Source organism: Camellia sinensis, chromosome 12 (assembly GCF_055761805.1).
Source record: "Camellia sinensis isolate YWXY chromosome 12, ASM5576180v1, whole genome shotgun sequence".
NCBI lineage: Eukaryota > Viridiplantae > Streptophyta > Magnoliopsida > Ericales > Theaceae > Camellia > Camellia sinensis.
Window position 1 is genome coordinate 111,040,500 of NC_138972.1, and position 23,764 is coordinate 111,064,263.

General features: G+C 42.2%; 1 long non-coding RNA gene across 2 annotated transcripts in view; it reads left to right on the forward strand.

Moving 5' to 3' along the window:
• Window positions 1–1,421: 1,421 nt before the first annotated feature.
• Window positions 1,422–23,764, forward strand: part of LOC145804714 (uncharacterized) — a 59,302-nt gene continuing 36,959 nt past the window's right edge. For both annotated transcript variants that reach the window (XR_014347026.1, XR_014347027.1), the window contains exons 1-2: window positions 1,422–1,967; window positions 10,742–10,851. This is a non-coding gene — a long non-coding RNA (uncharacterized LOC145804714). The remainder of the gene's footprint in view (window positions 1,968–10,741; window positions 10,852–23,764) is intronic.

Genomic DNA, 23,764 nt, shown 5'->3' on the forward strand with positions numbered 1-23,764 from the left:
CCGCCACCTACCTGCCACCACCACCCACTACCCGCCATCTGCCACCCACCTACCACCACCACCACCACCCACTCGTTACCACCCACCACCCACCCGCCACTGTTATCCACCCACCCATTACTACCACCCACCCGCCACTACCCACCACCACCCGCTACCCATTACCCACCGTCACCACTTTCCACCACCGTCTTCTGCCGCCACTTGCCGTCACTTGCCGTTTCTCACTCTTTTTTATTTTTGAATTTTTAAAAATATTTTGTCAATTACCAAACGCGTTTGTAGTGTATGTTTTTCTAAAAATAAACAAAAATCAGTTTATAAAATTTTGGTAAATATAACCTGAAAACGTAAACGTTTCCAAACAGACCCTTAGCATTACAATAGCTCTTCTTTGACACTTGACTAATTTTTCGACTCTTTGCTTCTTTTTCCTTTTTGCGAATTCAGACGAATAATTTCTTTTAAGAGTCATGATGAGCTGAGATTAAAATATTTTTTTAGATCAAAATTCAAAACAAGAGCACCACCACCACTTAACAAAACACAAAACTTTTAAATTGTGTGATGTGAACTATTAAACTTAAACAAATTCTTCTTGATGATGTAAATACCAATATTATAATAGCAATTAATTGAGCAAAAGACAAGGTAAATATTTAATTAATTGAATAGAAAGAAAAAAAAAAATACCTGTGTTGTTGCTCTGCTCCCTCGTGTGTTGTTGCTTGGTTGGCTTGGGCTGTTGGTGTGCTATCAAACAAGTTGTAGGGAAAATTTGATAAAGAGAAGGTAGTAGCGTTAGAAATTAAATAAGCCTTTCAAGCTGCTGTCAAAGTGGGCCTTAACTGTTGGCCTTTAATTGTTAGGAATTAAGAATTGGATTAATTGTTGGGCCTTTCAAATTGCTGCTTTGTTGGGCTGCAGTGTTGGGCCATTTAATTTTTTAATGGTTCAATTTATTTTAAGTTAGTTTAGGTCTTTTTTAAATTTTTTTGGGACTTAAAACATACATAATATATTATATTAAATTATAATAGGAGGGGGCCTCTTTTTTGGGCTTATTTTGAGGGGCCCTAAGCCATGGCCTTGTGGGCCTTTGGTCAGGGCGGGGCCTGCTTTTGGCTAACTTTGAGCCACTAGTATAAAAATGCTTAAAGATCACACTTAAAAAAATTAAAATATGACACTTTTAATAAAAGTGTAATTAAAAAAATCAAATTAATATTTTAATCACACCTAATTTAATTAAGTATGATAATATTTATTTTTTATGTCACTTTTCAATTAAATGTGATTATATCTTTTTTTTAATCACACTTTCTAATTAATGTGTGATTATATTATTTTTAAATTTTATTTTTATATCTAACTGTCTTCCTCTCTCACGCCTGTTCGTCTTTCACTGTGACTCTCTCTCTCTCTCTCTCTCTCTCTCACACACACACACACACACACACACACACACACCCACACGCACACCTACCTCGGCCCTCCTCATTTCACATCATCTCTCTCATTTTGTCTCCATCGCCTTCAGGTACAGGAGCATTGTTGCCATCGCACATGAGCACCACCGTTGGAGCATTACCCAAGGTGTGTCCTCTCTATTTCGCCCTTATTCTGTCTCTCTTCCCTTAATTTCAGCCTCTAGGGTTTTCGATAGTGTTGCTATTTGGAGAGAGAAAAAGAAACAGAGAGGACACAGAGAGAAATGAAGTGTTGCTGGCAGAGAACAGAAGACGAAACGACAAGGGCTTCTTTGATCAATAGGTCTTTGACTTCTATTTACAACTCCAAATTAGCGATGTGCATCGAAACTCGATTTCTGAGTCGGTTTCGCATTGGGTTCACTTCTTCGAGCCTTGTCAATTTCGGGAAGGTCTCTTCTTCGATTGTCTACAAAACTGTCTGTGAAGCCCCAAACTAACATTGAAGGCCTCAACATTGCCGATGATGACTCTCAGGTGAGTTAGTCAATTCTTTTTTGCTGAAATTCACAAGAGTTATGATGTGGGTACTTGTTATTTCTTGGAGTTTTGACTTTGAACTGGCAAGTTTTTCAAATTGATGATGTGTTAATTTAAATTCAGTAGAGCTATTGAAGAATTAATGGAAATTACGAAGTGGGTTGCTTTTATTTTATGTTTTGGAATTTTGATTGTGAAAGAACTAGTTTTAAAATTGTTTTGTTGTTGCTTAGAAGTTAGAATAGTGTTTTACTTTAGATTTTGGAGTTTTTTTGAAAAATTAATGGAAATCGGAATAGGGGTTTGCTTTCATTTATTTATTTATTTTTTATTTTTACTTGGAAAAATGATTTTAATTGTGAATTGGCTATCTTATCAATTTTGGACTGTTTTGAACGGTTTCAGTACTGTTGATATGTTAGTTAGGTGAAAAAAAGTTAGTATTGTTTAGAATGCATTATGGAAATTGGGAGTTTTGTTATTTATTTTTTTTTTGAAAATTTAATTTAAAAGTGTGGGTTTGAAAAATTGTACTGCTTAGATGAAAAAATTTGATGGATGTTTTATGATTCTGCAAAGTAATGATAATGAAATCTATGGTCTAGAAATCTATAGTTTGCTAGAAAGCAAAGAACTGTCTTTTGATGTACAAAATTTGGGTATTTTGTTTTATTGTCTTCATAAGGTCAACAGTAATCTCATTTGTCATGGCAATGTTTGAGGTTCAATTAATAAATGAAAATGTGAATTAGGATACTGGTTTCAAATTTGAATCGATGAGCAAAATATATATCTTATTTTCTTGGAAAAAGAGATTAATGGAATTTAATGATTCGATGAATTTTGTACATTCCTGGATAAGGTCACCTTTTATGCTCATGCCTGTTATTGTGCTTCAAGGAATTGTGATTATTTTGTACTAAGTTTGTGTTTACAAGAATTTTATAAAATCAACTTTTGTTTAGAATGACTCATGAGAAGCATGACATAGGTTTATTGTAGGAACCCACACTTTATGTCCTCATCATGTTTATGAGCATCGGTATGATTATGACTTGTTTAGCTTGCATGTGTATGTTGTGGTTTGTTTCGCTTGAGCTAATGCGATCCATGTCTTGATTTGAAGCCTTGTGATTTGTCTAAGTGTAGTATGCTTGTCTTGTTCCTCCCTTAATGTGAAACTTAGGTTACGCCTTGCTTGAGTTATGCTAGCCGACGTTATTCCAATGCCGAGGTCATCCTTAGTCTAGTATTAGTATCTTGAAACCCCTTGTCGACCTCAGTCCTTGCCTTGACCACATTAGCCGAGATGTTACCTTGCACCCAAGTGATCTCGTCCTGGAGCGGTATGACCTAGGCCGAGGTGTGGCGCATCTAGGCCAAGATGTGGCACAGCTTAGTCAAGTGTTGTCCTTCCTAGCCGAGGTCATTGTCACCTTAATTGCCGAAGTCTTTTGTTAGCCGATGTCACCCCTTGCCGGAGTGCCACTCCGTGTAGCTTGTTAGATATGCCTTGTTGTTAGCCGATGTCATAGCCTGTCAGAGAGCCCATACCGCTTTGCTTGTTGAACACCCTTCCACCATGCTTTGTCTGGCCTGTCAGTCACCTTTTCAGGATGAACCCAACCAGTCGCCGCCACGTGTCTCAGTAGAGGGTTAACCCCAGAACCGGGTATAGAAAACTATTATTGGTATCATAAACTTGCCTTGTAGAGAGAGAAGCTCTAGGAGGAAGAAAGAGTTTTAGAGCGAGGAAGTAGATCTTCAAGCTTGATTCCTAGAGATCGAACCGTTAGATCCGTGTTCTAAGGTTAGATTCTTGATCTGCTCATGATGTTCTCTATGTTCATGTTATTGCATTGCATGATCGGATATGATTTGTAAGCCATGCATCGTTTTGAAGCTCGATTCTAGAAAGAGAAAATGACATTCATGTGTTCTTCAAGAAAGTCTTGTTTTGATCCGAAAGCTTTTCGCCTAGACTCAAGTTTTGTGTTTGTTCTTGCATGATTTTCAACTACAGGTACCCAGGTCCATGTTTTCAAACTCATAGCACGAAAATCCCAGATTTGTGATGACAGATTATGATTAAACATTCGTATTTTTCATGTTTTCACACCCATGTTCTTCATGTTCATCAGCAGAGGGGAACCCAGAGTTTCCCGATCTCTTTTCCTTGCATGTGGCCCTCGGGAACACACCTCGGCAAGGAGGCGTGGAACCTCGGCCTAGACCTGGTTGGTGCCCAGCATGTTTTCCGAAAACATTTGTGTACATACGAAACTTGTTGAAGGTGAATTCAATAGGCTTTGCCCTGTGTTTGTAGGACTTGGGCTTGTCTCAACCCCGACGTGTGAAGAAACTATGTGAGTGGTATTTCTAATAAAGCTATGTTACACTTGTTTTGATAAATCTTGTTTTGCCTTGTCTTGAAAAGTATTTGATTTAGCATGAATGACTATCCCTACTTGTATATTAAACACTATCTTGCTTTGATGACATGTCTTGACAGTCCTTAGTGCTAGAGGACTATAAACTTTCGCAGCACAGCTTGTCTTGACAGTCCTTAGTGCTAGAGGACTATAAACTTTCGCAGCACAGCTTGTCTTGACAGTCCTTAGTGCTAGAGGACTATAAACTTTCGCAGCACAGCTTGTCTTGACAGTCCTTAGTGCTAGAGGACTATAAACTTTCGCAGCACAGCTTGTCTTGAAAGTCCTTAGTTGCAGGGGACTATAATGCAACTGCACTCTTGTCTTGGGAATGTCATCACCCTCTTGTATTAAGTAGATGTAATAACATCCAAAGAACTTGAAAGGCCGGCAATGAACTTGATTTTCCCTCTTGGTTGTAAAGTATGCTATGTATTGTTTTGAAAGAAATCTTGGGTATCAATCATGCAAAACCTTTATTTCTGATATCATTCACTGAGTATCCAAGCTCACCCTCTCTATATATATATGTAGGTGACGAACAAGAAGGTATTGAGGCCTAGGCGTGATGCCGACGTGTTTGGGGCGCATAGCCGACATGTTTTGGATTTGTGTTTTGCATCGTCTTGAAGATTATGCTTCTCGGCTTATGTTTTCTTTTGTTTGTTTTGGCATATGTCGGCTTGAGAAGCCTTTTGGTCAGGATGTGTTTTGTATCTCATTCTTGTTGTATCTAAATTGTAAGACTTGTAAAGATGTTTGATGTATGACATTCCATTGGACTTATGCACGGCTCTCATGGACTACTTAGATTTTTGTATATGTATATATATTGCTTCCGCACTTGTAAGCCCCATATTTTATACTCTGATTGTGTGTGATTTTTGTAAGTTGGCCTTCGGTAATTACGGATTACTGGCCATCACGGCACCAAACTACTAGGGGCGGTTTGGGGGCGTGACATTTATAGTGCAAAATCCCATTGTAATTGGGCTAATATTAAAGCTTTTTGATATAAAGCATGCTGTAGACACCCCATTTTTGACCGACCTTAAGACTCAGACGTCACCGATTGAGCACTTGGTGATATTGCATAATGTGCTCGTTCAGAAGTTTCAGAGTCTTAGCTGCGAGCCCTGCCTCCGGACTTCCGAACCCTCTTCTGTGCCTTGCCTCGGTTTGCGAACCAGACTCGGTTTTCTCTGTTTCTTTTCCCAAGGGGAGGGAGAGGTCCCGTAGACCATCTCTCAGTGGCCGTAGGCTACATTTCGTGGCCGTAGGCCATTTTGCCCATTTCGGAGTCCGGTTTCTGGTTTTTCGGGACCGTTGGCCGTGTGCCTCGGTTCGGGACCGCTTAACCATCTCCGTTTACTCTAAATTTTGGCATACATCTTATTTTCTCCCTTTTGAGGGACACTGGGGTCTGAGAAACCCACTTCGTGGCCGAATGCCACTTTCGGTGCTTAACAGCCCATTTTCGGGACCCCGAACTGCGCGTTTTGGCCCCCGAGCATTCGTTTTGCATCGGTTTTTGTTCATTTTTGGCAGGTGCCTCTGTTTTATCACCGGGAAGGCCGTAGAAGGGTGGGAGGCCAGCAATTATCTTGGCAACCATTTATGTTCCATTTTCGCCCTCCGACACCCGTTTTTCGCACTTCCGGGCCAATGTTGAACACCTTGGAAGCATTTTCTTCAAACCCAAACCACATATTTGTGATGTACACACATGGGAGGACCCTAAAAGTTCATGGCCGGCCACTAATGTTTCTTGACCCTTTTGAACCCGTCCTTCCGAGCCAATGTTGAACACCCTTGAGCCACTTTCTTGAACTTTGAACCACATATTTGTGATGTACACACATAGGAGGACCCTAAAAGTTTATGGCCGGCCATTAATTCCATTTGAACCTTTTGAACCCCTCCTCAAAATGGCTTGTTCTCTCTCCTGTTTTAGAGTTTCCAAATTCGAACCACAGGGTTGTGAAGAGGGGACCTGGAAGGCCACCAATATGTGGTGGCCGGCCACTAAAGCCACTTGGCCTTTTTGACCCTTGGCCGGCCGGCTAGGGTTGGTGGCCGGCCGGCCACATCCAAGTCCAATAATGGGCCGGCCATGTTCCTCTCTGTGCACACTTTACAGCTGTATAGCTGTTTCCCCCAGAAAATATCCCAATCCGGGGGATATTTTGTGGGGGAAAGCTTGCCTCCTTTTTCCCCCACCTTTACACCCTCTTTTTGTTCCATATAGCCAGCTGCCAACACATGTTTAGGGGTTGGAACAAAATTGCTTTGAAGCTTTACATACAACTCTCCCTCTCTCTCATTTTCTCAAAAATATCCAAGTTCTACACCTCATTTTCTTCATCATCATCAAGCTCTACCACCACCCCTCCATTCCAGCAGCAAGGGGAGGAATTCCAGCAGCTTAAAGTCATCAAAGTTGGTCCAAGAAGCAACAAAAGCATTGGTCTTCAAGGGTGAGTAGCATTTCCCCATTTTTGGTTCATTTCTTGCACCTTTTGTAAGCCATACATGCTTATTGATTTGAGCTCCGACCAAAACTGAAAAGGTCATTTTTTTGAGCTCATTTTCTTGTTTCATTAAGGGCTCAACCTGGTTTGAGCCCTCCATATTGCACTTGCTTCAATATCCTCCTTGAATGCCATTTTCTTGCATGCTTTGGCAGCCTATCATGCTTCTGTTTTTGGTCTTTTTACAGTACTAGAAATAGTCTTATTTTGACCTTCTTAACATGTTTTATTAAGGGTCTTTGGCTGTTTGATGAATATTTTGCATACTTTGTGTTATAGCCACTTTTGAGCCTCATTTTGCATTGCATTTCTAGCATGTTTGTATACTGTTTTGGAGTTTTTACAGTTCTGTAAATAGTCATATTTTTGGTCCCTCTTCAATGTTGTAGAAGAGAATTTTTCAGTTTGGGCTTTGCATATACCACTTGCCTCTTTGGCCACCTTTTGGCCCTTTTTCTTGCATGGGAGTGCAGCCATACTTGTGTCTGTTTTTGGGGTTTTTATAGTTCTGGAAAACATCATATTTTGGGCCCCTCTTCAACTTTGTTGAAGGGCCCTAACCTGTTTGAGGACAGCAACTGTGAGTTGCTTCTTAATCTCATGTTTAGGGCCATTTTTGCATGCCATTGTTGCCCTATCTTTGCTTGCTGTTTGGCCATGATTTGTACTGGAAAAATGCTTATTTTGAGGCTTCCTTGCTTCTGTCTTTTCATTCCATGTACCAATTATGCATGCTTTGTATAGCTATAGTTCATTCTATATGCCTAATTTTGCATTTCGGGAGAGATTCCATGCATTGGGTGTGTTTTCGCCTCATTTCGGGGCTGTTTTCCCCCACATTTCATTGCCGAAAATCCATTAACATGTTTGCATGCCATTTCCATGCATTTGCATTGCATATACCATTGCCTCGGTTTGCGTGCCCGTGTGCACGCATTTCGAGGCACCTCATTTTCATCTATCGGCCTCTTATGTGAGTGCGGCTGAGGCTCTCTCTTGTTAGTATAAGTCCATGTTGCATTCTATATGCTATTTCCATGCCATTGCATTGCGTATGCCATTGCCTCGATTTGCGTGCCCATGTGCACGCATTTCGAGGCACCTCATTTTCATCCATCGGCCTCTTATGTGAATGCGGCTGAGGCTCTCTTATGTTAGTATAAGTCCATGTTGCATTCTATATGCTATTTCCATGCCATTGCATTGCGTATGCCATTGCCTCGGTTTGCGTGCCCGTGTGCACGCATTTCGAGGCACCTCATTTTCATCTATCGGTCTCTTATGTGAGTGCGGCTGAGGCTCTCTCATGTTAGTATAAGTCCATGTTGCATTCTATATGCTATTTCCATGCCATTGCATTGCGTATGCCATTGCCTCGGTTTGCGTGCCCGTGTGCACGCATTTCGAGGCACCTCATTTTCATCCATCGGCCTCTTATGTGAGTGCGGCTGAGGCTCTCTCATGTTAGTATAAGTCCATGTTGCATTCTATATGCTATTTCCATGCCATTGCATTGCGTATGCCATTGCCTCGGTTTGCGTGCCCGTGTGCACGCATTTCGAGGCACCTCATTTTCATCCATCGGCCTCTTATGTGAGTGCGGCTGAGGCTCTCTCATGTTAGTATAAGTCCATGTTGCATTCTATATGTCATTTCCATGTCATATTGCATTGCATATGCCATTGCCTCGATTTGCGTGCCCGTGTGCACGCGTTTCGAGGCACTTCATTTTCATCTATCGGCCTCTTATGTGAGTGTGGCTGAGGCTCTCTCATGTTAGTGTAAGCCCATATCACATTTTCATGTCATTTACATTGCGTATGTCATTTTCTCGGTTTGCGTGCCCGTGTGCACGCATTTCGAGGCATCTCATTTTCATAGCATTGTGCATACTAGGCTGTATCTTAGTTGCATTCATGCATATCATGCATATTGCATCGTGTTCGGGATAGGAGTCAGCCCGGGCACGGGAAACGAGGTGCGTTTCGTACTCCGAGTGACGGAACGTGTCTCAATTCCCAGTCACCGACACTCCGGATTACCCATGATGGAGTTAGGTTTTGTTGTGTTTTCATGTGCATTCATCCTATATTGAATTGTGCATTTCGACTCCTCAGCCATCATGCCTCGGTATGCGTGATTGGTGGCACGAGGATCGAGGTATGCATATATTTGTGAAAATACATTGCTATGCCCCTTTCCTGCTCTCTGTTGCAGCAAAATGAAGAATCAGCAACTTTTCGGAGTCTGGCACGCTTTCCAAGAATAACTGCCAAACAGAGGCTAATTGGGGCATCCCAGTGGATTTCCGCGCAAGGCAACCTAAACATACATCATTCATCAGAATCAAGGCAGTCCTTGGCTTGCATGCCAGTGTTACAGTTTTCTTAGTTAATTTATTAATTAATCAGGAATTTGTATATTATTCAGACTATATTATTTGGACTGTACTATTCTTTTATTCGGGACTGTATATTTATTCGGACCCTCTGCGCGAGGGCATAACTGTAATAAGTGTGCGTGAGTGTGATGTATGTCTTCCAACCCCACGTCTTTCTCCCTTTTATTTACCCGCTTATGATGGTTAGATTAGGGCATATTTCAATTAGCATACAGTATGATAGCATGTTTGCATTCATTCATCTGTATTGCATGCACTGGGCTCGGCGCATCATACTAACTGCATTGTATTTTCAATTCCAAATTGAATACATGATAGTTGTAGCATCTCATATACCATGTTTTGAATAGCCGAGCCTGCTATAGTTTTCATTTTTGCATGTGTTGCATTAGGCATTTTTGTATACTTAGGGTCATGCATGATTTCTAATACAGTTCTTGTTTTGGCTTGGAGTACTCGGTAAGTTTTATGCTTTAGCATCCTTGCATGCGTGCGAGTGACTGCCATGAATAGCATGCTTACCATGAGGCTATATGCTTATGTGATATAACTGCCTGAATGCCTGTGGGTGAAGGTTGGGTTGTTTGGATTGGGACAATTCATCAAATATTTGTTTTAAGCCCACTAGATAGTGGCAAAACCATCTTTTTTAAGCCCACCTGCGGGTGGCAAAATCTGCATTTTAAGCCTACTTGCGAGTAGCAAACCATCTTTCAAATAAACAAGCATGAAATGTTTTGTTCCAATTCGGGCGACCCAGTCTATACTTATATGCTGTGTGCATCACATAGTAACCTAGGCTAATAACCGGAATAAGAACACACAAAGTTTTCAAAAAATAGATATCACGGTTAGTAGAGGCCGATCTTTGATCGGGCGAGCGGGGGTGCTCACGAAGTGACCTTCCCCAATCGTACCCAAGTTCCCGAGCCGAGGCAACTTTGGTGATGACGGACACGTGGCTTTTGGCACCGAGTCAGGGTTTCCTAAATTTCCCATTAAAAAACATTTAGGTGGCGCCTCTGTATCTGGCAAAGCAGTCCATGTTTGGCACTTCTTTCAAAAAAATCTGTTTTTTCTCAAAACGATTTGCTGGATTTGGACTCTTTGGTTCAGACTTAGAACCGTGACAAATTTGAGAGTCCTGAGCTGTAGTGACCCCAAAATGAACAGAATGGGAGCTCGTTCCTCCCGGGGTTTTCGGGGACGTCTACACATGCATTCTTTTTGAATGATTGTAGGAACTATTTTTATTAATAAGTTCATTGTTGGTTAAGGTCAACTTGCATTGGGATTATGCATGTAGTTTTCCCCTCCTTTTTTAGCAAGAGATTTATGGATGTTATGTTTATAATTACTATCAGGGTGTCTAGATTTATTTTTCTTCGATTGGTTTCTTAATGACAGCTTATTGGGAAAATTCCAATGGTGTATTTGAATAATATTGTAAAAGGGTTTGTTGCAAACATAGCTGCCAAGCTTAAGATCATGGAGCCATGTTGCAGTGTTAAGGACAGGTATGACATACAAATTTTTGGCTTGTGTTCCAAACATCTATGAAAGTTTAAAACCTTGTATTCATATCTTGCATCCTTCTATAAAAGATCTTTATTGAAAATAGCCATGCAATCAGGTGATTTGGACCTTAGTTTTGAATTTGTTATGTATACCAGAGAAGTCATTATGTTATTTGGGTCATTATCATATGATCATGGTTGTTTTTAACATAGCTGCCAGTTTAGCACAATTTCAAATCCTACCCACAGGAAAATTATAAAACCATATAATAAACTGAGTCTCAAAATCATAATTCTTCTTGGGCAGAGGTACATAATCATAGAATTGTACATTTTCCCTATTGTTGTGCGTTTGCTTTTAGGTTCTGCATAATGCTTCTATAGTGAGAGCATATCTTGATGTTTCATTTTGATTATGAATGTTGTGGAAAAAACAAAAAAGAGTTGTATTAAGACTTTGATGCGTTTCTTTAGTATTCACTTCTTTTTTGGTTTCAAGATTGGACACAGTATGATAACCGATGCTGAGCAGATGGGTCTTATAACACCGGGGAAGTGTGATAACCCAACCTGTAATATACTTAATTACGCATGTGATTATGTGTTTGATATGAATTTATATGTTTAATTATGTGAGTTATTATGTGATTATGAATTAAATCTATTTACGAGGTATCCAATTTGAATATGAAATTTATTGACAAGGATTTTGAATTTGATTTGAAATTGAGGGCCTTGGTGATTTACGAAACAAAAATTGCTGATGATAATAAGTTCAATTTAATGTTTGGAACCTCCTTGTTTTATTTTGGGACATTGATCGAAGTGGTAACATGATGGTAAAGTAAGAGTGAGCCAAGAATTTAATTCGGATAATTTTTCTTACGAGCAGCCATCACTCTTTTGCCCTTTTCTTTTTCCACATTTTGAGTTTGGATGTAAGGATAGAACCATTGGAAAGCTTATTTCTGGGGCTTCAATTTGGACCCAAGAACGACCTAGAACAGAATCCGGATGAGAGAGTTATGCCCGTTTGAAGTTTTGGAATCTGTGCTGGAAGCATGTACGCTCGAGCAGGAAAAGTGACGCTCGAGCGGACTGCGCGAATTCAGCAAGTTTAAAGGCACTTTTCTAGATCATTCTTTACAATTCCATCTTCTCTCTTCATCTCTCTCACCCTTAGTCCGAAAACCCTAGAGATTTTGACCCAAATACCTTCCATTTGTCAAAGATTTGGCCAAGATCCCTTGTCAAAAAGTGAAGAAGGCTTGAAGCTGAAGAAAATTTAAAGAGAGGAAGAAGATCTAAGAGAAAATTAACCATAAATTCTGAAATCAAAGTTTAAGGTAAGGAATTTATACTCAAATAATGTAGAATATATATATATATATATATATATAATACTTGAAATTAAGGAGACTATGGGATCAATTTCTTGTAAATTGTAAGAAATTGGGTTTTGAGTAAGAATTTAAAGCTAGGCTCATGGTTATGGAAATGAATATGGAAATTGATTATTTTTTGGTTTGATGTTGAATATCTTACATGAATTTGGGTCTCATTTCTACATGCATGTAACTTGGAGGAATTAAAGAATAAATATGGGTTTTGACTTTGATTATTAACCCGTGCATGTAATGTAATTTAAGAGTTTGATTCAAATTAAACATATTTTGGAACATCTATGATTTAAGAAAATAAATTAGTTTGAGTTTGATTTTTATTATTCTTCATAAGTTTGAGACTCATCCTTACATGCATGTTAGAATTTCAAAGTTTTATATTTAATTCATGTGTAAAAAGACTTATGAGTTTAAATTTGGGTTAGATATGAAGAAAATTAATAAAAATCTAAATTAGAGTGATTCAAGAATTAAATTATGATTTGCTGGGAAAAAATATAAAATCAGTGGTTTTGATCCTAATTTCATATATGCATATGTTTACTTGTAGATGTCCCCGAACGCCTCGGGAGGGCGAGTCCCCCCCCCCCCTCCCGCGTTCTGTTCGTATTGGGCTCACTACAGTTCAGGACTCTCAAATTGTCACAGTTCTAAATCTGAACCAAAGAGTCCAAATCTGGCAAATCATTTTGAGAAAATAGATTTTGAAAGAAGTGCCAAACATGGACTGCTTTGCCAGATACAGAGTTGCCATCTAAATGTTTTATTTTGGGGAAATTTAGGAAACCCTGACTCGTTTGCCTAAGGCCACGTGTCCGTCATTACCAAAGTTGCCTCGGCTCGGGAACTTGGGTACGATTGGGGAAGGTCACTTCGTGAGCACCCCCGCTCGCCCGATCAAAGATCGGCCTCTACTAACCATGATATCTATTTTTGAAAACATTATGCGCTCTTATTCTGGTTATTAGCCTAGATTTACTATGTGATGCGCACAGCATACAAGTATAGACTAGATCGCCTGAATTGGAACAAAACATTTCATGTTTGTTTGTTTGAAAATGGTTTGATGGTGCTACCCGCAAGTAGGCTAAGACGTGGATTTGCCACCCTCGGGTGGGCTTAGAAAAACATGATTTTGCCACTATCTAGTGGGCTTAAAACTCACAGTGAATGAATTGTTCCAATCCAAATAACTCAACCTTCACCCACAGACATTCAGGCAGTTATATCACATAAGCAATTAGCCTCATGGTAAACATGCTATCATGGCAGTCACTCACACGCATGCAAGGATGCTAAAGCATAAAACTTACCGAGTACTCCAAGCCAAAACAGAAGCTAATTAGAAATCCATGCATGATCCTAATTATACAGAAATGCCTAATGCAACACATGCAAAAGTGCAACTATAGCAGGCTCGGCTATTCTAAACATGACATATGAAATGCTACAGCTAACATGTATTCAACTTGGAATTGAAAATACAATGCAGTTAGTATGATACGCCGAGCCCGGTACATGCAAAACAGATGAATGAATGGAAACATGCTGTCATACTGTATGCTAATTGAAACATGCCCTAATCTAATCATCATAAGCAGGTAAATAAAAGGGAGAAAGACGTGGGGTTGGAAGACATACATCACACACACGCACACTTATTACAGTTGTGCCCTCGCGCAGAGGGTCCGAATAAATAATATACAGTCCCAAATGAATAATTACAGTCCAAATATGTACAAAACCCTAATTAATTAACAAATTAAATTAGGAAAGCAACAAATTGGCATGCAAGCCAGGGACTGCCTCAAATCTGCTCCTGATGATGAATGATGCATGCTCGGGTTGCCTTGTGCGGAGAATCCCTCGCGATGCCCTGGTTTGCCTCTACTTGCAATTGTTCTTGGAATGCGTGTCAAGCCCCGGAAGGCTGTCGTTTTCTGATTTACTGTAACAGAGAGCAACAAAGGGGCGTGGCAAAGTATTTTTGCATATGTATGCATGACTACTCTTCAGGGAGTGTAGTCCTCGATCCTCGTGCCACCAATCACGCATATCGATGCATGATGGCCGAGGAGTCGAATTGCACGACTTAATATGAAATGAATGCACATATAAACACAACAAGACCTAAACTCCATCATGGATAATCCGGAGTGTCGGTGACTGGGAATTGAGACACGTTCCGTCACTCGAAGTACGAAACGTCCCTCGTTTTCCGTGCTCGGGCTAACTCCTATCCCAAACACAATGCAATATGCATGACATGTATGAATGCAACTAGTATACAACCTAGCATGCACAATGCTATGAGATGGCATACACAATGCACGATATAACAAGGTATACACAATGCTATAACATACAACCTAGCATACGCAATACTATGAAATGAAATGGCATACACAATGCACAATGGACTTACACCAACATGAGTGGACCTCAGCCACACTCACATCAGTAGTCATGAGATGAAAATGAGACTCTCAAAATATGTGCACGCATGCACGCAAACCGAGGACCAAGCCTAAGGCATCAAATGCCACTCTACCCAATGCATGGCAAGGCATGGAACATGGTATGCAAACAGGAAAATTTCAGCGCTGAAATGTGATACAAAACAACCCCGAAACATGGAAACACGGCACCCGATGCATGGAATGAACCCCGAAATTCGAAACTAGGCACATGGAATGACTTACAGCTATACAAAGCATGCATTATTTAATCATGAAGCATGAATATAGATGCAATACAGTCCCAAAACATGCATATTTCCAGTTTATAACAAGTCTAAAAAATGAACACAAATAGGGCTAATCTATCATGCAAAAATGGTCCTAAAACAGAGATTAAACACAAAGGGACAGCAGCTGGCCCCAAATGGCAAAGAGCCCTTCAACAAAGTTGAATAGGGGCTCAAAAAAAGGCACTTTACAGTTTACATGAAGCCACGAAAATAATCACAAATAAGGCCAAACTATCATGCAAGAAAAGGCCTAAAAGAGAGATAAAGAGACAAGTGGTAGCTTCTGTTCTCAAACAGAGGAGAGCCCTTCAACAAAGTTGAAGAGGGGCTCAAAAAAAGATATTTCACAGTTTATGGAAAAGTCCAAAACAGCTCGCAAATAAGCCTAAAATACTATGCAAAAATTGGCCTAAAAGAGAGATAAAGAGGCAAGTGATAGTAGGAGACCTCAAACAGAGGAGAGCCCTTCAACAATATTGAAGAAGGGCTCAAAACAAGTTATTTTAAAGTTTATGACCAAGTCCAAAACAAATAAAAAATAAGCCTAAAATACTATGCAAAAATAAGCATAAAAGAGAGATAAAGAAGCAAGTGGTAGTAGGAGACCTCAAACAGTAGGAGGTCCTTGATCAAACATGAAAAGGGGCTCAAAATATGACTATTTACAGTTTGGGTCGGAGCCCAAAAAAGCTTTCAAGTATGGCTTAGATAGAAAGCAAAACAAGGCAATAAAGAGGAAAAATGGGACTCACCCTTGTAGACCAATGAACCAGCAGCTCTTGGACCAATTTTCTGAGCCTTTAACCTCTCCAAAACAGTCCCAAAGTGCTGGAATGAGGGACGGAGGCCTTGTGCTATGAGGTGTAGGGTAAACGGTGTAGAACTTAAGGGGTTTTGGTGCTTGGAGTAGAGAGAGAGAGAGATTGAATGCAAGAGCTCAAAACCAATTTTGTAACCCCCTCAAATGCAGCTGGAAGTGCTGGTTTTATAGAGGAGAGGAGTGGAGAAAAGGAGGGAAAATGAAATTCAAATTTCCTCCCCAAAAGACCCCCGCTCGGATACAGGATCTGGGGGGAAACAAAGGGTGCAGCTGTAAGGAACCAGGTGAGAGGGTCATGGCCGGCCAAGTTCAGAAGCTTCAGGGGACCGGCCGGCCACCTCCCATGGCCGGCCGGCCAAGGGTCAAAAGGGTCAAGGACAATTACTGGTCGGCCACCTCAAAAAGGTGGCCTCCCATGTGTGCACAACACAACTATGTAGTCAAAACCCAGAGAATGTGAACCAGGATAGAGAAAAACCCATTTTTTAGAGGGGTTCAAAAGGGTCAGGCACAATTACTGGTCGACCACCAAATATTGGTGGCCTCCCAAGTGTATATAACACAAATATGGGGTTCAGGGTTCAAGAAAGTGGCTCTAGGGTGGTCAACATTGGCTTTCAAGTGAGGAAAACGGGCGTCGGAGAGCGATGAAGGAATGAAGCTGGATTTTCGGAACAATTGCTGGCCTCCCACCCTTCTACAAGCTTTCTAACAATGAAAATAAGGCCTCCACCAAAAATGAACCGAAACGGATGCAAAAAGGAGGTTCGGGGACCGAAACGCGCGGCCCGAGGCCCCGAAAATGGGCTGTTAAGCACCGGAGGTGGCGTTCGACCACGAAGTTGGTCTCTCGGGCCACAGTGTTCCTCAAAAGGGAGGAAATAAGGTGTATACCAAAAACCGGAGCAAACGGAGGTGGTTAGGTGCTCTCGAACCGAGGCACACGGCCGTCGGCTCCGAAGAACCGAAAACGGGGCTTCAAACGGGAAAAATGGCCTACGACCGCGAAATGTAGCCTACGGCCACTGAGAGATGGTCTACGAGACCTCTCCCTCCCTTCGGGAAGAGAAAACAGAGCCTGGTTCGCAAACCGAGGCAAGGCACGAAAGAGTCCGAAAGTCCGGAGGCAAGGCTTACAGCCGGGACTCTGAAACTTCTGAACGAGCGCAATATGTAATATTACCGAGCGTTCAATCAGTGACGTTTGAGTCTTAAGGTTGGTCAAAAATGGGGTGTCTACAGTTGCCCCTCTTTGACAGAACTCGGAAGTCATAAGTGACGGGAGTGAATGTCAAAGCCCAGAGACGACCCATTTTTGACAAGGCTGAAGACTTAGACAAACAGGTGAGATAAACAGAGATGCGCCCGCAGGTGTGCCCGCAGGCAGGGGCAAAATGCAACCGACAATGCAAGAAGCCGAAGGTAACTCAAGGATCATGCGAATGCAGCAAGCTGTAATGAAGCACATATTCACAATAGATGCAACAGTTTTAAGCAAGAATACAAAGCAACAACTACATTTCATGCAGTTAAGAATGCGGAGAATTATTCAATTCTCGCCACGTCTCACACGGAGAAGATATAATACCTGCGCGGTTCGTCTGGTCGCACCAGCCTCGAATGAACCGTACATGCAATATCGTGCCTCACGCTGCTGGGGATCTCTCGCTTCTTCTTGATTGAGCCACAGGTACTACTTTTCTCCCTGACTATGGTCGCAGCTTTCCCTATTCTCCAACAGGGTGACAGACTAGGTTGGTTCAGTATCCAGAATTGAGGCGCATATACATGCTATCTCAATTTATGGGGCTGCCATACAGATTTCAAGCCGAGGATATACCTCTGGGTATTTAAACCAGACTTCAGTCTCGGAAATCCCGAACCTTTGCGTTCTAGGTAAGAGCCATTCGAACTCTAGTTTCCACCGTTTCAGTTGATCTCCTAGGAACTCACTGCTAACACAGGCAGGTGGCTATACTAGACCACTGGAAGTCGTTCGGGCACGACAAACACCAAAGGAATTGCACCTTTAGAGGATTTAAGGTCTCCTAGACTCGGGAGTGCACAAGATAGTACGAATAAAGATGCAGGATTTAAGGTCTCCTTAGACCGGAGGATTTAAGGTCTCCTAGACCAGACAGTAAAATAGATACGATGTAATAGATGTGATGCAATAGATGCAAAGGGTGAACACACGCCAACCACGCTGGACTCGTGAGTGGAGGAAGAACAAAGAAAATCAATCAGGAGCGCGTTCCATGCAACCTAAGATAAATTCCAAACACGCTGAAATCGTGTGAGGAAGGGGAGGCTCCAAAAACAACCCGCCCAATGCGTCTACAACGCAACCTGGGATAAATTCTAAACACGCTGAAGTCATGTGAGGAAGAGAACACTCTAACCATGCTGAAAACGTGAGAAGAGGTCCGAAAACAATTGCTCAAGTGCGCACGCAACACAACCAGAGACAAAATCCAAACACGCTGAAATCGTGTGAGGAACGGGACACTCAAACCATGCTGAAATCGTGAAAGGAGGTCCAAAAACAACCGCTCAAGTGCGCGCACAACGCAACCTGAGATAAAATCCAAACACGCTGAAATCGTGTGAGGAAGCCTGAAAACAACCACCCAGGTGCGTACACAACGCAACCTGAGATAAATTCCAAACACGCTGAAATCGCGTAAGGAACGGGACACTCAAACCACGCTGAAATCGTGAGAGGAGGTCCAAACAACAACCGCCCAGGTGCGCGCGCAACGCAACCTGAGATAAATTCCAAACACGTTGAAATCGCGTAAGGAACGGGACACTCAAACCACGCTAAAATCGTGAGAGGAGGTCCAAACAACAACTGCCCAGGTGCGCGCTCAACGCAACTTGAGATAAATTCCAAACACGCTGAAATCGCATAAGGAACGGGGCACTCAAACCACGCTGAAATCGTGAGAGGAGGTCCAAAGACAACCGCTCAAGTGTGCGCACAACGCAACCTGAGATAAAATCCAAACACGCTGAAATCGTGTAAGGAAAAGAACACTCTAACCATGCTGAAACTGTGAGAAGAGGTAAACAACTCAGGAGCGTGTTCCACGCAACCTAAGTTGAGTCCCGAGGGACAACGATCCCAAACGCTGCTCAGCGTAAAAGGATAAACAATAAGAGATAACACAAAATGCAAATAAATACAATAAGTGTGATGATACGATACATGTTGCAAGCAATGCGGAGCGTGATGTTTAAGGAATGCAATAAACAAGCAAAACGACACTTTAGAAAGCACCTCATGGAGTGAGTGGCGGTAAACCGCTTTACTCTGACGGGGAATGGTACTTAGAGAGAGCACTTCTGATCGCCATTTTGGCTTGAAACAGTGAAACAATCAACACAGTATCCTGTTCACTTTGAACACACATCCCGTATCGGCATACTGCTCATTCTAAACACACAGCTCATAACACAATATTCTACTTATTTTGGAACATACGGCTCACGCAGGACACGCTGATTCTGAACACACGGTCCGTTCTGAACACAACTTATTCTGAACTCACAGCCCATAACACAGTATTTTGTTTATTCGGCACACAGCTCATACAAGACACTGCTCATTCTGAACATACAGGGTGCAATGACGAAACTTGCCGAAGTTGAAACAATCTCGGATGCCCGACATTTTTCCTCTTTTCTTTTGCTTTGTAGCCCGAAACTTTCATAGCTTCAGATGGGTCCTGGTTTTACTGTTTTCACATGACCTGGGTTGAATCCCGCAGCTTTATGAAAGAACCAATCCTGATTTGCACAAATGTGGAGAACGACACGGCACTCTGAGCACAAAACGATTTTTGAAATTGAAATGAGAAAAGGGTTCTCAACCGGGTATTGAGCCTACAACTGACCACAGCCAAAACGACTCAACAATGGAAAACAAAGGTAGAACAACCTAAACACATCAATTGACACTTAAACGACTCAAAACAAGAATCGAGCCAAACAAAACACACAAACACAACACTCAACTGTGTTACAAAGACAAGAGACCTTTTGGTGCGCGAGAAGCCAGTTTCTCCGGGTATTATTTCCCACCCTTTTCTCATTTGTGATTCTCATATCACTCGGCCCTCAGGCTCTGTTTTTCTGAAAAAGCCCTTTCCTCACTTTTTCTCTCAGCGCACACCTCTCTATTCTTCAATCTCTCATTTTTTTATCCCTCCCCTGGGTGGTTGATGGATAAACAGAAAGTTGCGGACTCTTGCCCAACATAATCAGTTCACGGCTATTTCCTCCGGTGACATCTGTCGATGCGCCGGATGAGGGAATGGAGTATCTTGATCCATTCCAATCTTGTACTTCGCACTTGGCTTGATATCTCGCTGCCTGGAGGATGAGAGAGCTTTCAGCCCTTTCGCTGTCGCCTTCAGTTGTGCCTTTTCTGGCAGGTAGAGTGCCCTTCTTGGCAAGTATGGCGCCTTTTCTGGCATGTATGTTGACAATGGAGAAAAGACAGAACACCTGACTCAACTGTGCCCCCAGTTCATCATTTTGACCATTTTTTATTTTTTGGCTTTCTACTAAAACAATTTTAACCAAAATGAGAGTTAGATTAACACGCTTGTTCGATTTTCTGATTCAAAATCATACAAGTTAGGTTTTGAGCACTAAAATTTTTCCTTTTTTGGGTCCAAGAAAAAGGTCCAGTTTTGGAAAAATGGAATAGTTTTCGAGAGAAGATCAGTCAACCTTAGTAAAAATTCTCAAAAACTGTTTTTTCAAACGACCACTGCTCAACAAGCATAGAACCCACTCTCGAGATGCACAACCTCAGATTCGAAGGAAAATTGCCCCTTGCTTGAGGGGAGCTGCATGGCAACGGACAGTCGCCCTTTGTTTGAACGGCACTGCAGCGCATTGAATGGCAACGGAAAGTTGCCCCTTATTTGAATAGCACCGCAGCGCATTGAATGGCAACGTAAAGTTGCCCCTTGTCTGAATGGCCTCGCAGCGCATTGAATGGCAACGAAAAGTTGCCCCTTGTCTGAATGGCCCCGCAGCGCATTGTAGTCAATCCTCAGAGTGACGAACACAACCAAATTCTCGGATACAGAGAAAGCGAAGATGATCAAAACCATTACATGGGCACAATCAATTTGAAGTGTTTTACGGCTGGACTTCAGAATGAAGTTGCCTACGTATCCCAAAGATGGGAATCAAGCTTTACGTAGTTCGGGGTTAAGGTACACTCGGGTATTTAACCTCTCCTTTTGTGCTCTAACTTTTACCAAGGCCGCCCTTCCGGGTTTTCAACCTTGCGGGCTATGTTCTTCTTTTCTTTTCAATTCTTTTCATTTCTTTTCTACTTTGTTAATTCTTTTTCAGAATTTTTCATTTCTTTTTCTTCATTTCTTTTTTTTGTTCTTTGCATTTTTCTTCTTCTTTTTTTTTTGTTCTTTTTCTTGCTCTAACTTTTGCCTGGGTCGCCCTTCCGGGTTTTCGGCCCAGCGAGCCTCTCAAGGGTAAAAGTGTAGCTTGGTCCATGTCAAATGGTTCTAAGATCTTGAATCCGTATGAATCCAAGAGAGTGGCTGCTGTTCGCTGACGATGCAGGAGTCCATCCCGCGGAGGCTAAATTTGCCCCTAGTGTTGTAGATCGGAACTCAGTTTTTCTTTAGCAATACTTTCTTCTCTCTTCCCCTCTGGGATTTGGCATTCTTGCCGATCTTTGTTAGCTTGAGAAACATCCCAATTTTTTTGACTCTTCGAGCACATCTGACAGTTTTACCCCTAGTTTGAGGGCTTTTGATCTTGCTTCGCAAGCTTCCTTTGAAAACAGTTGATCTTCTTGATCTGACTTTTCTTGCCCCTAGTTCGAGGGCTGCTTCGAATCTGGCCACGCAGGCCTCACATTATGGTTGACCTTTGAACTTTCTGAGTCCAAGTTCGAGGTTTGAAAGCAAGGGGTCGAGTCTCGAGGCTGAGAGCGATCCTAGGCTGCACAATCTCAAGAGCGATTCCACACAGGCCTTCGCAGGACCGCGCAAAATATTTTTTGAAATCTTTTAAGAAAGCGACTAGTCGCTTGCGCTGAAGACAATGTAGAACCAATCTGGATCAAGCCAGGATCCTTCCCAGTACTCACACTAACAAGCATGATTTCATTCATTAAGGGCTTAGCATGCCTCTCTTTCTCTCAATTGATCAAATTTTTGCGAAACCTGAGGAATTCCTTCCTCTTCGTTTTCACCGCAGTGCTCAAAAAAAGTTTTGAAAAACTTAGGTCAATGTAATAATTTCAAGGCACAAGAGAGTAGGTGGGATGCACTGCCGTTTCATTCAAATCCTGGCACAACTAGCACACGGCAGAAACAAACACAAGAGTGCGAAAATCACTGCTATTTCAATTAGAATCTGTTGGCACAACTGGCTCCAAGACAGAAATAGACTCAAAAGAAAGCAAAAATATGAACACAAAACAAAACAGTGATGCCCGAGGTAACACTCCCAGAATCACCTGACTCTAACAAAACAGGACTGACTCGATACACCAAGACAGACCCAAAACAAAAAGACTGACTTTATACAAAACAACGAGACTGACTCAATACCCAAGTTAGAAAGCAGAAAAACTGGTGTTTGCATATTGCTCAGAACAGTGCGTGCCATTCCCACGTCTGGAGTTAATCGAGCGCCACACGCAACTGGTTTATCCCCTGATCACATCACATTATCCCCCAAGTTCACCGATCCAGTGCCGATAGACTTTGCTGAGCTCGGCGGGAGATGACCCCGTTGTCAAACAGATCCTATACTTCGTGGCGAAGACAAAGGCAGTTGTCGATAGTATGGCCAGTTTGTTGATGGTACGCGCAGTACTGGGTAGCATCATGTGTAGCCGGAAGAGGGTTCGGGAGAGGCCGAGGCTCAAGGGGTTTGAGATGGCCTTGTCCAATAAGGATTTGGAGAGCTTTGGACAAAGGCATATAGAGGGCATGGAAGACCCTCCGACCTCGGGGTTGGTACTTCAAGGTTTGTGTATTTTTGCTGGGTGCACTAGCAGAGGGATTAGCAGGTGCTGGCCTGGTTTGCTGATCTTTTTCGAGTGCAGGATTATAGCTGAAATGAACGTTTCTAATACAACGACCCTTCTCCCGGCTTGCCCCTTGATTCAAACTGCCCCCAACTTGAGTGGCGAAAATATTATCCACAGTTTTTGAAACAACTGCGAGCACTTGCTCTTTGTTCAGTCCCTCGGCTTTCAAAGCCTCAACAGCCAACAGAAGATGTTCATGGGGATCTATGTCCGCCCCTATCTTGTTCTTTCCACTCGCCTCCACTTTGCCAAGGGATTGGCATTCCTCAAATACAGCCCGTTCCAAGACTGGGGAGCCTTTTGACATGAACTCCCTGGTATGGGATGTGGTTGATGACGGAGCCGTTGTCCCGGAGGCCAAATCTGTCACAGTTCTCTGAAGATCTTCGATCATTCTTTTCAGCTCAGATGTAGTGGGCTCACGGGTTTGAGATGATTGGGGTCCAGGTGCATCCATCATGCATAAGTCCATGCTTTCTGGAATGAACACCTCAGGCTTGGGTAGATGGGCTGGGGTGATGTATATGCTGGGGTTGAAGGTGGATGGTAGTGTATGAATGAGGTTGAGATGGGGAGGTGACGAATCAGTACTAACCTGAGGTCCTTTTGGTGAAGCTAGGGTCTCTTCGTCAATAAGATCCTGAATCTTATGACGGAGGCGGATGTAACGGTTCGTATCATGACCGTGTCGTTGATGATAGACACAGTATTTAGCTGGGTCACATCTTGGTGGAAGAGGATTTGGAAGGGGTTGGGGTTCTAGGAGTTCTAGGTGCCCTTCTTCTTGCAGCTTTTTCAAAGCTTGGGAGAGACTCATGTAAAGAGGATGGAATTTTCGGGCTTGGGGCCGAGTT